Raw genomic sequence first — 15,611 nt, 5'->3', positions numbered from 1 at the left:
TATGAAGATAGTGTAAGGAGCCTCTGGGACAACTTCAAGCGTACCAACATTCGCATTATGGGGGTGTCAGAGGAAGAGAGAGAGCAAGATATTTAAAACCTATTTGAAGAAATAATGACAGAAAACTTCCCCTACCTGGTGAAAGAAATAGACTTACAAGTCCAGGAAGTTCAGAGAACCAAGAGGAATCCAAAGAGGACCACACCACGACACATCATAATTAAAATGCCAACGGCAAAAGACAAAGAGAGAATCTTAAAAGCAGAAAGAAAGAAAGAAACAGTTAGTTACCTACAAGGGAGTAGCCATATGACTGTCAGCTGATTTCTCAATAGAAACTATGCAGGCTTGAAAGGAGTGGCAAGAAGTATTCAAAGTGATGAATAGCAACAACCTACAACCAAGAATACTCTACCCAGCAAAGCTATCATTTAGAATTGAAGGTCAGATAAAGAGTTTCACAGACAAAAAAAGCTAAAGGAGTTCATCACCACCAAACCACTATTATATGAAATGCTGAAGGGTATTCTTTAAGAAGAGGAAGAAGAAGAAAAAGGTAAAGATAAAAACTTATGAACAACAAAGTGACAACAAATACATATCTATCAACAAGTGAATCTAAAAACCAAATGAATAAAAAATCTGATGAACAGAATAAACTGGTGAATGGAATAGAATCAGGGGCATGGAAATGGAACAGACTGACGATTCTCAGAGGGAAGGGAGTGTGGGGGTGCGGGAAGAGATTAGACAAAGATCTTATATGCATGTATGCGGTACCTATGGACACAGATGATAGGGTGGCAAAGGCCTGGGGTGGGGTGGGAACTAGGTGGAGGGGAGCTATGGGGGGAAAAAGAGGGACATCTGTAATAATCTCAACAATAAAGATTTTTTAAAAATCATAATAATAATCATGCAGTATCTCATCTCTTCAGGTCTCATTCTGCCATTCCACCCTTAGCTGTGAGGTGAGTAAACCAAGCCCAGAATCCTGTCAGAGTGTGTTCTTTAGTCTTTGTTCTATCTGGAATTCTGCCCTGCCTGGAATCAAACCAACTCAATTGAAAGGGCAAAAATAAATGTATTTCATGGGGATTCACAGAGAATATACACATATTTAGTGTAGACCTGAGTTTCTCAAATACATAATTAATTGCACTTTCAACTCATACCTCAGAGGGATAAATGGTCTGTTTTAGTAGAAACTGTCTTGCTCTCAATTAACGAGCCCCCTTGATGTTTGGGGTGCTAAATTAATATTTTCAAAGTAATGTTGTTGTCATAGAAATGCTCTTTAAAAGGTCCATTATGTGTCATATTTGAGGTTGGAGCTCATAGAGCACTGTGCTATTATTGAAGTTTCTAAAATCAAGGGCTAAACAACTATTTAGAATAATAATTTTGCTACTTGGCCCCCATATCATAATGCCACCTGATTCTCTGAGGAGTTAACCTAAAAGTACATTATATATTTTACACATTTTGACCTGGAAGTTTCCATGTTGTTTTGAGCATAATTTTACTGAACTCTGAATACTATTCTCCTTGTTTTGTTGTTTCTGTTTTGTTTTTGCTTCTTCCTTTGCATAGGGACACTAAATCAGGTCAGTATGAATAGGTCTGAAACGTGTAAGGATCAGGTTTTATTTCTCCTTATAGTTTTAGTTTCTTTGAAAAATTGCTATATGCCAAAAAAAATGGAGTCGTATAGCCACTGGGTGTACAGTCACTAAGTGCTAAAGCAAGGCCTTTCTCCTTGTGGAGGAAATTATTTAACCTGCAGGCACGAGGCACATACTGATATTTGAATTTTGGGAGGACATGTTAACACAAGGATTTATCAACATTCATTTCTAGCCAAATAGGCACTCAAGAAATCATTTGCTGAGTGAATGAATGAATGGCCATAAATTCTTCTGAACTTGCTATAACTTCCTCAACTTTTTAGTGCTGTATTTGGCATCATCAGAGGAAAATGAGATGATGACTTCTGCCATGTACAGTATCATGGGACAGCTTAGATCTGGGGTTGGAAAACTGTGATCCTCAGCAAAATGCAGCCTGCCTCTTGTTTATGTATGGTTTGTAAACTAAAAATAATTTTTACATGTTTGTATGGTTGAAACAAAAAAACAAAAGAAGAATAATATTTCATGATGTGAAAATTATATTAAATTATAATTTCTGTGCCCATAAACTGAGCATTATTGAAACATATTTACTTACATCCTGCTTTTTGTGTAGTTATGACACATTCTATATGACATGCAAAGTCTAAAATTTTACTATCTGGCTTTTTACAGAAAATTTGCCAACCCCTTACTTAGAGGATTGATGAAATGGTTTTCATAAAGAAACCTACTAGGGGGAAAACGGTGCTATATAAGCACAAAAGCATTGTGACTTTCATTTCTAAATCTGTTGCTATTATTTCGTAGCTATTTGCTTGCAGGCCTTATAATGGTAACAGGTGCTAATGCACAAGAATAGAACAATAACTCCTACCATAATTGTCCACATTCATAGAAAACTGCAGGTAGAGCTGTAGCCAGATGTTTAAAGAATGGGAACTAAAATGAAAATGTAAAAGTCTTCACTGGAAAGAAAATGATGAATGATATAGGAGTTGAACCTAAAACCTGGTAAGAAGCCCAGGCAAAAGAATTATTTGTCTTTAATTCATGTGTATAATCCCCTGGGATGGATTTTTAATAGACAGACTCACAAATAGCCCAAGAAATCTTACAAGACCATAAAACAGTTTTCTAAGGCAAAAACTTTAATGACCTTAAAATTTACATAACATTAACCACTTTAAGTCAAAGTTACATGTTATTAACAATGAATCATATAGAAAACTTTGGCACTTTCCTTACAATTATAACGTAAAGCCTTGGTGAGATGTTTATATTCCTGTGGGATAAAGGTGTGGAGTATAAATTCAGTGGCAGAATGGGAAAAGAATGACATTTCAAATTTTGAATAATCTAAAGAAAATTGAGCAAATTTTAGGATTACATCTATTTTTAGAGCTAAAAGCTCACAACACAGGCTATCTTAAAACAGCACAAATGGAAGTGAAGTTTAAATAATGGAGTTCATTTAACTAATGTAGACACTAAAACTAGGTATTTCACTCTCCGAGTGGGATTACATTTTGGCAGTTATCTAGTTAATTTGATTCATGGGCATTTATAAATTGGATCATTCAGAGTCCAAAGTGAAATGGTGATTTAAATGCAGCCCAATGGCTTCTGGAGAAATAATCAATTCTTTAGAATTCATCTGAAGAATTAAGTTTTATCCTAATTACTCACCTGGAGAATTAACTTGAATTTTGAGTCATTTGACTAAGAAAAAACAAAAAAAACAAACCTGGGCATTGCCTTTATAAAAAAAACAAAACAAACAAACAAACAAACAAACAAAAACCCTCTAGGGAACAAGTTTGGAAAAATTCGCACCTAGTAAATGACAGGCCAGAAACCTACTTTCTTGATCGCCCCTCCCCCCCCAAAAATCATTTATATTGCTTCCTGGAGTTAGCAAATCCATTCTCTTGTTTATTTAGTAAATATTTATGAAATTCTTCTATGTGCCAAGTACTTGTGTAATCACTGGGAATACAGAGGTAAACATGTAGACAGGACCAATAAATTCTCTGCCTTCTTGGAGCTTACATTCTTGTGGGGTAATATAGATGATAATTACATTAAAAATAATTTCAGGTAGTGACATATTCCATGTAATAAAGTAAAGCAATTCTATAGAGATGGAAATAAGAAGCACTACTCTAGATACTGTGTTTAAGGAGGGCCTCCCTGAGGAGGCAGCTTTTTTTTTTTAAATATATTTTATTGATTTTTTTTACAGAGAGGAAGGGAGAGGGATAGAGAGTTAGAAACATCGATGAGAGAGAAACATCGATCAGCTGTCTCCTGCACACCCACTACTGGGGATGTGCCCACAACCAAGATACATGCCCTTGACCGGAATCGAACCTGGGACCCTTCAGTCCGCAGGCCAAGGCTCTATCCACTGAGCCAAACCGGTTAGGGCGAGGAGGCAGCTTTTGATTCTGAGAACTGAATGATGAGGAGTAGATCATGGGCAGTTATTAGAGAAGATGTATCCAAATATGTGAAATTAACCTTAGTATGTAGGCAGATTTTATTCCAGAGACGATTTGGTTCTGCTCAACATCAAAACCCAACCCGTGTTTTCTAGTCAATACTTGGCAACATCTATGAGGGACAATTATGACATGGATTTATTACTATCATTATTGTTGATATAATTAACAATTTAGAACACTTAGACCGATGTTAAGAGATGTTTTCACCCATATCATTCCATTTGAATCTCATGTGGGGTGGGTACTAATATATCCCCATTTTATGGAAAAGAAGACTTGGGTTTCTGGGAGAGAGCAAGTAGATGGTTTAAAGCCACTCAGAGAACAGTTTATTAATTATGGAGCTAGGGCCTTGAAGCCAAGACTTTTTGTTGCCGATTTCCAAATTGCTCATTTTATTACACCATTCCACCTTAAACTCTACCTGTAATTATGAGTCTGAATACTAATTCGTATCTGCAGCAGAAACCATATTTCTGTCTGATTAAGTAAGATTACTTAATATGTGCTACTATAGGAACAGTAATTAGAATGAAGTTTTCCATCTGAAATTTCATGACGGGTTAAGATCTAAAGAGAGGATATGATTGATTTTATATACTATCGCACATGGTTACCCATGTGGGTAAGTATGAACATTGTTATTGGTTTATTTTTTAAAGGGGAATTGTTCTTTGAACATATAATTAATCATAGTGTAAATTTGCAATTTGGTAGGGGTTTGTTTGGTTTATTTTTTGTTTTGTTTTTGTTTATGAGCTGTCCTGGCACTAATGCTAAAATGCCCACCTCCAATGGCCTGGGTTTGTGGGGTACTCATTGACTTTGTGTCCATAGTAAAGTAGTACACATACTCTTATATGCAAAACACATTTGGCTATGGTTGACAGAATTTTCATTTTCCATTCACAGATGTAAAGCATTTTTAATATAACACAAGCCTCAGCATAACAAAGTCAGCACTTTATGAGAGGCACACAGCTCTGCTTACCTTTCATTTGTCAAAGGTTGATGGGAAACATCTATATTGCTTGTTCAATCTGTTAATTCTATGTTTTCATCCAAGCTGAACTGACAAGCTAAGATCTGTTCACTCATATTAGTCTGTAGGAATGTGTTTGTCAATAAGTCCTTTAAGCTGCTTTACATGTGACCTATAACTCAAGTAATTCTTACTCAAACAATATTCAAAAGGTTATATGCACTCTAAAATTACTTTAAGAATAGGTTACAGGGGGGTGAGGGCATATGTGAGAGGTGAGGGGGCAATGGGGGAATAAGGACACATATGTAATACCTTAATCAATAAAGAAAAACAGAATAGATTACAAACCATAAAAATAGGTTACAAACTTAAATATTCCAGTTTCATCATCTCTAAGGTTTGTAATTTAGTTCTTTTTAGATGGGTTAATATTAAATTTGAAAAAGGAGTTATGAAATTTACCACTGAAAACAATATGCTTTTAATTTTTAAATTACTCAAACTTTTACAAAGAATGTGGGGAAGTTTGGATAAGTAACATGGTGAATTTTGGAGATTCTTCTCTCCAAATAAGACCTGAAAAATCATTTCAAAATCCAAATGGTGGAATATTCAAATATAGAAGCATAGTGGCACTGAGCCCCTTGATAGGAGTATCTCAACTCCTTAGTTCTGGTTCTAGGGTATAAAAGGTGCTCAGTAAACAATTGATGAGTAAATCACTAGTCTAACTTATTAATTTTACTCTTTCGGATCCTGACACCAAAAGAGGTGCAATGACTTTTACATGGTCACATAATCAGTTCATGGCAGAAAAGGAAAGAGAACTCTGGTCCCTTGAATCCTAGTCCACTCACTGCCCTTTCCTATAATTCATTTACCTTGCTGCCTCAATCATAATTTCCAATAACTTGGGTTGAGTAGATGAATGGCTATTTAGGCTGTGTCCCAAAGAAGGCTGAACTCTCAAAATAAGGAAAGTATAGATACTATGTCAAAGCACGCATATCAAGCTTAAAAGATGTGGGGGCGATAAAAATAATTTTCTTTCTTCCTTTCTAAGTTCTTCTGGCTGGACTAATAAAATTAACATGAGACATATTAACAGAAGAAAATGACCATAGGGGGTGTCATAAGGACATGAGACCAAAGGACATATTAAGCAGTTGAGCTTTATATACCATTTTTGACTGAGGGGTGGGAGGCAGGGGTCTGGGACTTAAAAGGGAAAGTAAGCAATTCACAGATAGACAAGAAAGAACAAAAATTTGGTAATCAGCCCTGGCAGGTTTGCTCTGTGGTTAGAGCATCAACCTTCAGACCAAAGGGTTGCAGGTTTGATCCCTGGCCTGGTCGTGGTTCCTGCACAGGAGGCAACTGATCCATGTGTTTCTCTGACATTGATGTTTCTATCTCCTCCTCTTCCCTTCTACTCGCTCTAGAAATCAGTGGAAAACATATCCTCGGCTGAGGATAAAGAAATAAAAGACAAAATTTGGTAATCAAATTCTTGCTGGTCCAACCAGAAACAGTGGGGAATCTAACAGATTGCAGGTTCTGTCCTGTCTGCAATACTTAGTTCATATTATGCTACAGTGATAGCTTCCTTCATGCCTTACTATCTGATTTCCTTTATGCAGGTAAGGGGAGTGGTAGGTCAAAGGCTCTTTCTGAGTTCTTTGTTTCTTAAAAATAATCACCTTAAAATAATTGATATACCAAACTTTTGGGGTTGGAAACTCTGCTTCCCCTCAAAGGTTAATAATGTTTTCTTCATAAAGGGTAGTTTTTATTTGCTGTTCCTACCAGAGGTTGAATCTGAGCAGTGACAGCTCATACAGTCTTTTTTGGAGGGGAAGAAAAATGAGGGGGGACATCAATGTGAGAAACATCTATTGATCAGTTGTCTCCCAGAGATTGAACCCACAACCTGGGTATGTGCCCTGACCAGGATTGAACCTGCCACCTCTTGGTGTAGGGGATGATGCTCCAACCAAGTGAGCCACACAAGCCAGGGTACTAGCACAGTCATTTCTCAATAAGGAGCTATTGGGCAGCACTGGGAGCAAGAACATTTTCTGAATAAATGAACAAGTGGAATTGCTTGCTCTGATATATTACATATACTAGTATGTTCCTATGATATATTGCATAATTCTTTGGGAAGTGTTATCTTATTGATGTGCTGGAGGCAAGGTTTCACTAAGTGTTGCCAGATAAAACACAAGATGCCCAGTTAAATGTTAACTTCAGATAGAAAATTAATATATATTTTTTTTAGTTTAAGTATGTCCCAAATGTGAATTATTTGCTAAATCTGGCAATCCTAGATTATCTTTCATACAAAACACCCAAGGCTATCTTGATTTGCTTTTTGACAGCTTACTCTTCATTGTTTGGTTTTAATAGTTGTGGTGATTGCTTTGCTAACCATCCCTTTACTGTATGTTAGTGAATCTTCTCTGCACTAACTGTGGACCAGTTGCTAATGCTGACAATTTGCATGACCTGCTAACACATTACTTATTCAGGCATAACAGAAACCTTTCCCTAGAGCATTTTGGGAGCTGTGGCGAAACATTCAAAGCTCTATTTTAACCTATTCAAACACATATCTCCTTTTAAGAAACATAAAAACTTATGTCCCTGAACTCCATTGAGAGTGGTTTTTTTCTATAGATTCTTTTATGAAAATATATTATTTCTTCCATTTGATAAATATAAGATATTTTATGGTAGTAAGTATGCTGTTTCAAGTTACACTCCATATAACATTGCTCTGGAGATTTTGAAATTCACCCCTAGAGAACAAGGTCCCCAGTTAAGAATCAGTGGTCTATGAGATGCCAATCACTGAAAAGTCAAGTATTGAATCAAGCTATCCATTAAAATTTTTATTTTTATTTTTAAAAAAACAATACAGAGGTCTTTTAGTTTTTCCACTTGTCATGCCATGAATCCATAGGGAATGGGTTCCAGCAGCTCAGGCTCCTTTCCATTGGTTCTCACAAAATGTGCTGCTCTGGGCGGAGCAGGCTTACTCTTTAGTTGACCCCAGGTATCATTCTCTTTGGTTTCCTTCTTTTTCTGATCATTTTCTTTTACACGTTTCAGGAAGCTATCTCGGCTCTTGGATAGCTTAATATGCTCAATACATACATTAATTCTCTTGGCGAGAATTTTGCCCTTAACTTCCTAATTCATAGCAATGCCCACTGCATGCTGGGTGACATTGTAGACTCTTCCAGTTTTGCCATGGGAATATTTGTGGGGCATTCCCTTTTGAACAGTGCCCATTCCCTTGGTGTCCACAATGTCACCTTTCTTGTAGATTCATATGTATGTGGCCAAGGGAGCAACTCCATGTTTTCTAAAAGGCCTAGAGAACATATGGCGGAGCCTCTCCTCTTTCCCTTTATTTTGGTTATTTTGTCAAATTACTGGAAAATGGTGGTTCCAGCTGAAAATCTAAATTTTTGTTTTTATTTATTGCTTAATCAGTGTTTCTCAATGAATAACTTCAACAAATGTTAAATAATAGTTACATAATTATTTTAGTGTGTGTTAGCAAGCAAGGTTTTCCATTCTGTTGTAGAGATAGAAAACTTCAGGTTGGAAACCACTGGTCCACATAAAAGCAAAGAAATACTATGCCTCTGTGGGAGCTGAAAAAAGTAACTTTCCTCCCATTTCCTAAGTTCTTCTAATTGGGTTAAAAATCAACTTAACATGAGACATATTACTCGGAGAAAATGTCCAAGATTTATTATGGATGTACATTCAGGGGTGCCATAATATATGCGACCAGAAATGCATTAGTCAGTTTAGGTTTATGTGCCTTTCTGGACAACGGAGAAAAGGGGAGCAGGGGTCTGGGATTTCGGAGGGAAAGTTGGCAATTCACAGGTTGATAAGAAAGAAGAAAGATGTGCTTCTCAAAGTCTTAAAGGGCTACTCAGAAAAAAAATGGGACACAGAGGGAAGTCTAACAGACTTTGTTAGGATCTTCCCTGTCTATCACACTTAATTTGTACAATAAAACCTTGATATAATGGGCTAATTCAGGTGAGGGGGTGTCCATTAGAGCTGAAAGTCCATTAAATAATAAATCAGGTTTTCCAAATGCATATGTTAAAAAATTGACAAATTAGTTTACCTGTTTTTACTTATGTAGACATGTTTGTGTAATTAACATTAAGTGTGTATGAAAAGTTTAATTTCACAGAAAAGTTTTCTATATGTATTACTGTAATTTTAAGTTTTACTGAATAGGTCTAGTAAATGTGTACAGTCACCAGGAGTAAACAAAAGCACTCCGCTGGGGCGTGGCTTAGTGCATGTCAGAACATAGGTGGCACAGGTTAAAACTGCTGCAGAAAGTCACACCACGTGACAACAGAACCGATTTCCTCACTAGATGCCGTGTGTTCAAGTGCTAATCATTTGCCGAACATTGTTTATAAGCAGTGACGTTTGGATTTAAATATGTAGATTATAGTTGTAGGTATGTAATATTTATGTCGGTGAAATTACTAGTGTTTTTCCCAACATATGGCCTATTTGCTAAAATTTATTAAAATAACAGTGAATTGCAAAAAATAACATGTTAATTGAATTATAAGTAAATCTTGGTTAAAAGCTTTTAAAAATTAACAGGGTATTAATTTTCACATTTGACCTATGGACTGACTGGAAATTTTGTCAGTTAAATTCAAAGTATGTTAAATTGAGGTCCACAAAATCAAGGCTTTACTGTATTTGCTAAAGTGAATATGCTAAGGTACTCTTCCTAAAGCGGGTTTTTTTCTATCTGAATTCATTTAGGCAGGCAGTAGGGAAGGTCCAAGATTTTCCCAGTCTTTTGTTTCTTAATAGCTAGCTTAAAATCTATATCCCTAAAGGCACATTCTCAGGTGGCAAATCTTTGCTCCCCCCACCTTTAAAAAATTCTATTACCTATCATTTCCCCCCCTAAGTTTACCAGCTGTTTGGGCCTTTTGTAGGTAAGCAGAAGACTGCCGCCTTTACCAGTAAATATGGCAGGCTATGTACAAATCTGAAATGCCTTTTGTTGTTAACAATTGTAACATTATAATACCTCATTTATTCTCATTTATCTTTTCAACACAGAAATACGATTATATTATTCCCATTTTGCAGATGAAGGAGCTAAAACTCAGAGTGAAGAGATGCCTGGTTAAACTATTAAGGATCAGGTTATAATCTTTATTATAAATCATAGCTTGTTTTTATTTCTATTGAATTAGTTTTAAAATTACACTATTTCACATATCTGTGCTTCAAGTGTCTATTGATATATAAACAATTAGATTTAAAGGAGGGCGTTTTCATGAGAAGATTAATATCTAGGCAATTATAGCCCTAGGAAAGAAGCTTAGAGATATGTATTAACTCTTCTTATAGATATTTGTTTTATTTTCACCCAAATGATAGGTTTAGCATCATGCAAAGAAATATGTAATAGTCAGGCTTTTTATTGTATCATCCACTTGTGGATTAAGCTTACTGAGCTGCTGTGGCAGCCCGGAGTTCACACACTTAATCTGGTTAGGCTGTTGCCTGCCGATTAACTAGGATTTATTGATTTCTTTTCAAGTTGGAGAGCAGTGTGACTCAGAAATCTTTACCCCTGATTTAATAAACCTAAAATAAATACCAGACTTAAACTGATTGCTGAGTTCATCACATAATATTGATAGAGTAGACAGTTAGACAGGCATGAGCAGAGCAGGAACCATAGGCCAGGTAGGGAATATCACCAGGGCAGAAAGTCCCAGGTGCTTAGCAATCTGCAAAACTAGAGAAAATAACTATTATAGGCTAGTCCCATGCTGCAGGGTGACCGTTCCTCCCCTAGCCTGTCACTAGTCATGTGGTTTAGACCCCCTTACAGGAGGAATAAGGTGTCCTGAGAATCACCTCATAGGACTCCCATACAAGTTCTTAGATGACCACTCCCTTAAGCATTAAGCCCTCAGGCAATGAGGCTCTGGTAAGTATCTAAAAATCTTAGGAACATAGTCTTAGGTCTCTTGACCACAGACAGAGTTTTGGTCAAACTAGAGATAACATCTGGACCTCAGTTGTGTTTCAACTGCAGGCCCAGAAGAGCAGCAAAATCAGAAGGGACACTATGGCCGACTTCAGGAGCAGATGCAATGTCCAATGATCCCTTACCCTAGCATGGACCAATCAGTAGAGACCACTACCTTTAAATGACACACCTGGAAAGCTGATGAATATTCTATTGAGATCCTTCCCTGAGACCTTCCCTAAAATTCCTGCCCTTAGAAAACAGGTACAAATCCCCAGCTCTCTCTCTCCTCTCTCTCTCTCTCTCTCTCTCTCTCTTCCTCTTTCCAGCTTCCTCCCTCCAGCTCCCACCCGACCCCCACCAGCTTCTTTCCCCCTCTTGTTTCTCAGACCTGTTATTTTTGTGTTTTTTCTCCTAAGCTTTAAGGACCCTTCTTTTGCCTCTGTAGCTTGTTTCCTGAGTCCATGCAGCCCAGCTGGGTCACTTCCTCTACTTCTGTGACTTTCTAAATAAACTTCTTGTGTTAGAGTTCTTGGCTCGGAATTCCTTCTTAGCTGAACTCAAGAACCAAGGTTGCTGAACCGAGATCTAACATCGCCATTAACAGTATCACTCAAGCATGGACCATGATTTATCATTGTGGCAAATCCTGGCCTCCTAAATAAAGGAAAGCACAAATTACCTAGTGAAATTTTTGGTGGAAAGGTATGAAAACATCATTTTACTAATTAATTAGACATCCAATATCAGTTCTTCATTTTAAGAAGAGGCAGAAATAAATACTCAGGATTTGTAGTGGTTGCTGTAATATGAATTATGTATTTTAAGGTTATTGCAGATTACTAAAGTATTAAGCACTGATTACTATTAAAATTAAATACTAAGATATTTATCAGGCTCACTTTAAAATGCATAGTCTGTCTTGAAACAAAATTCCTACAGCAATAAAATTTAGATAAAATGTGTAAAATGCTAACCTAAAGCAATCATTTCATAGTTACTCTTCATTTATGTTTGCACACTTCTTTTTGTCTATACATCTTGAGTTTTGAGACAATCAGTTTCATCTTTTCTGTTTTTCATCATAGAACATCTAAAAAGGTTGCCAGCTGCTTTGGAGGAAAAGATGATATAGGAAGATTAAGTAACTTTATAAAGAACTTTTCTAAAGCTTCTTCCTTAGCTAACACTAGAACAGAATTATAGAGATTAAACATTTTGGGGCTCTGTCTTCCTGATGAAAAACCATTCATAGAAAAGGTAAAATATTGCCTGTTAAGTAGGTAGTCAATCTATACAAAACCCAATTTTGAAAATATCGGGTTGATTATTTTCTTTTGTAAACCAGATGCTTGAAAACCTTGTTAACCTAACCATCCTGTATATATTTACATAAAGCTAAAATACCATGTTATTCAATCAGCTACACACCAAATGACTTCAAGTAATACCTGTAAATTGTTTTGACCTCATGCATACTCATCTTTGGTCTTGTGCCACATCACTGTTTTCATGTTTCCTTCCTTTGGCCTTCATTTGAATTGATTTTAGGGATAACAAAGTATAATTTATGTTAAGTATAGTTTTTACTTGATTAGAGTGTGATTTTGCAAATATAATTATTATAGGATTCTATGAATATCTTAATCACTGTCAGTTGACTATAATGAAATTATCAAGGTGTATATCATAGAGAGTACTTTAATTAAATTATTACCACCTAAAAGTGACTGTGGATATGATGATGTGATTAAATTATTAAAATTTTATGATGCTTTTACTTTAAATGACAGTTATAAATATATTTAATTTTAAAATCTACTTTAATAATAATAAGTTAAACTTGTGAGGAGTCAATTCACTTCTACATGAGTAGTCTCATTTTAATATTTAAAAGTGGACAGGAATCTGTTCTTAGCTTCTCTCACAGGAATATTATATCATTTTTCCTTGAAAGTTTTCTTGAACCTGTAAAGTAAAGCAAACCCTAGATTCTCTTAGTGATACACTTATCAAAATATGTTATCTAGAGATTGTCCTTAAACAACAAAACACACACAGAGAGTAATAATAACAATAATCAAAAGTTTATAATTTAATACAATAGAGAAATATTGCACACTTATAGTATCATCTTGGAGATTCTCAATGTATATTAGTTCTTTAGAGACTTTCAAAAGTTCTGCAATAAAGAAACCTGTGTATTTAACCCAGGGTTTCTCAAACTTATTTGACCATAGAACTTTTATGTGTTCAAGTCTAACACCAATTAGCATCCTGAAGAGTGAGTATTATGTAGATCACACTTTGGCTAATTTGGGCCTAGGCTAATATCTTTCAGGAATATGAAAGCAAAAGTTCAGTATAAAAGCTTATGTTCTTTTTATGTGTGGAAATATTTAGGGGGAGAAATATCATGACATCTGGTATTTACTTTAAAATACTCTGGCTAAAAAAATAAAGTAAGCAAATTTAGTAATATATAAATAATTTCATCGAGGTGATATATATGTGGTTGTTTATTATACAATTTTATTTTTATGTTTGAAAAATTTCAGATAAGTTTTAAAAACTTAACTATTACATGCTCTTTTTATGTAAAGCTGCAGTTACTAATTCAGACATGTTTGCATGATTTTACAGAACAGGCTATGAGAGTGCAAAGAAGGATGCCTATTTTGTCATCTTGTCCTCTCTGTAACCAAAGGCAGACATTTGTTGAATTGTCAAGCCTGGTTAGAGTGGTCACATCAGACTTTCCCTCTGTGTAAAAACAACTTACTGAAATGAGCTGAGATTTGAACTGAAAACTTCAGCCTCATTATAACTATGCTCTGGCACAGTAATTTTCAAAGTGTCTTTTTTGAACCAGCTGCATTGACCTCACCATGTTAACTTGCTCGAAATGCAAATCCACAGGTCCCCTGTGAGACTGAATCCGAAACTCTGGGGGTTGAGTCTAGAAATCTGTGTCATAACAAGCTCTCCCATGATTTTGATGCCTGGTAAGCTTTGAAAATTACTGCTCCCATCTATTGTATTGATCTGCACATAGACTTGCAATATAATATGTCTAACTTTAGCATTGTGTAAGTTCTCTCTTAACTTTATAACAGGACAGAGTTAACAGGAAGTGTATCATTGGTTGAATTAACATGCTGCTTCTCCATCTTTAGAGCACTGTTTAGACATGTTGAGCAGATTGAGTTAGGAGGTGAGAATGTATCTATTATTTTAATGATGCCACAGTGGTCCCATCCTGCTTACGGATGCAATGAGAACCTTTCATTGTGCAGGTATATTTAGACAGATCACTCGAGTTGTCGTTGGTGGCTTTTTATCTTTTTTTTTGTGGCAAGGATATCCTCTAGCAGGGTCTGCTTGTCTGTGGATGGTTGATGGGCAGCCTATCTCCATGCCTCCAGCATATATAAAAGCACACAAGTTACTGGATCACAGAGTTTGGGTCCAGTTGCTATTTAACTAGGAACTGGTGACTGAAGTGGAAACAACCCTCTCAGTTTTGGCAAAAAGCAAAAGGAACCCAGTCATCAGACCAGCCTTCCAAAGGTTGTAAAGCAACCCAAACTCTCCCCCTTGAGGCTTTAGGGTAGAGGTGGCTAACATGTTACATTTTGAAAATAAAACCCCAAATCAAGCTTCTTCAGAGGAATTCATAAAGCTTTGCATTCCACTATTAACCTGTTTAATTAGAGGAGAATTATTTTATAGAGGGAGAGATTGATGAAGAAATGGAAATTTGGGAACTTTTCTCTAATTTTATACTTGGCCTTATACATGGATTCTAAATGCAAAGCAACATAGCCCTCTATTCTTATATTTTTAAAAAATATTTTTTATTGATTACAGAGAGGAAGGGAAAGGGAGAAAGATATAGAAACACCAATGATGAGAGAGAATCATTGATCGGCTGCCTGCTGCATACACCACACTGGGGATGGAAGTTGCAACTGGGGCATGTGCCTTGACCGGGAATCGAACTGTGATCTCCTGGTTCATAGGTTGAAGCTCAACCTCTGAGCCACACAAGTCAGACTATTCTTACTTTTTATTTTAAACTAGAGGCCCAGTGCACAAAAATTTGTGCACTCAGGAGGGTCCCTCAGCCCGGCCTGTGCCCTCTCGCACTCTGGGACCCCGTGGGGAATGACCACCTACTGGCTTAGGCCCACTCCCCGGGGGATTGGGCTTAAGTTGGCAGTCAGACATCCCTCTGGCAGCTGGGGAGCACTTGGGGGATGCCCACTTGCCAGCAGGGAGCAGGCCTAGCTGCAGTTGGATATCCTTAGTGCTGCTGAGGAGGCAGGAGAGGCTCCCACCACCACCGCTGTACTGGCAGCCATCAGCCTGGCTTGTGGCTGAGCAGAGCTCCCCCTGTGGGAGCACACTGACCACCAGGGGGCAGCTCCTGC

At 36.7% G+C, this 15,611-nt stretch overlaps 1 protein-coding gene and 1 pseudogene across 3 annotated transcripts in view; one reads left to right on the top strand and one right to left on the bottom strand.

The window, feature by feature from the left end:
- The window catches only part of TENM1 (teneurin transmembrane protein 1), a 913,380-nt gene that overhangs the window by 225,034 nt on the left and 672,735 nt on the right, over positions 1-15,611 (top strand). The gene's annotated exons all lie outside the window — the stretch shown is intronic.
- Positions 8,070-8,560, bottom strand: LOC106727211 (annotated as a pseudogene).

Source organism: Myotis brandtii, unplaced genomic scaffold, assembly GCF_000412655.1.
Source record: "Myotis brandtii unplaced genomic scaffold, ASM41265v1 scaffold39, whole genome shotgun sequence".
Classification (NCBI taxonomy): Eukaryota; Metazoa; Chordata; class Mammalia; order Chiroptera; family Vespertilionidae; genus Myotis; species Myotis brandtii.
The sequence above is the reverse complement of the archived record's forward strand: the minus strand, read 5'-3'. Positions and strand labels throughout refer to the sequence as shown.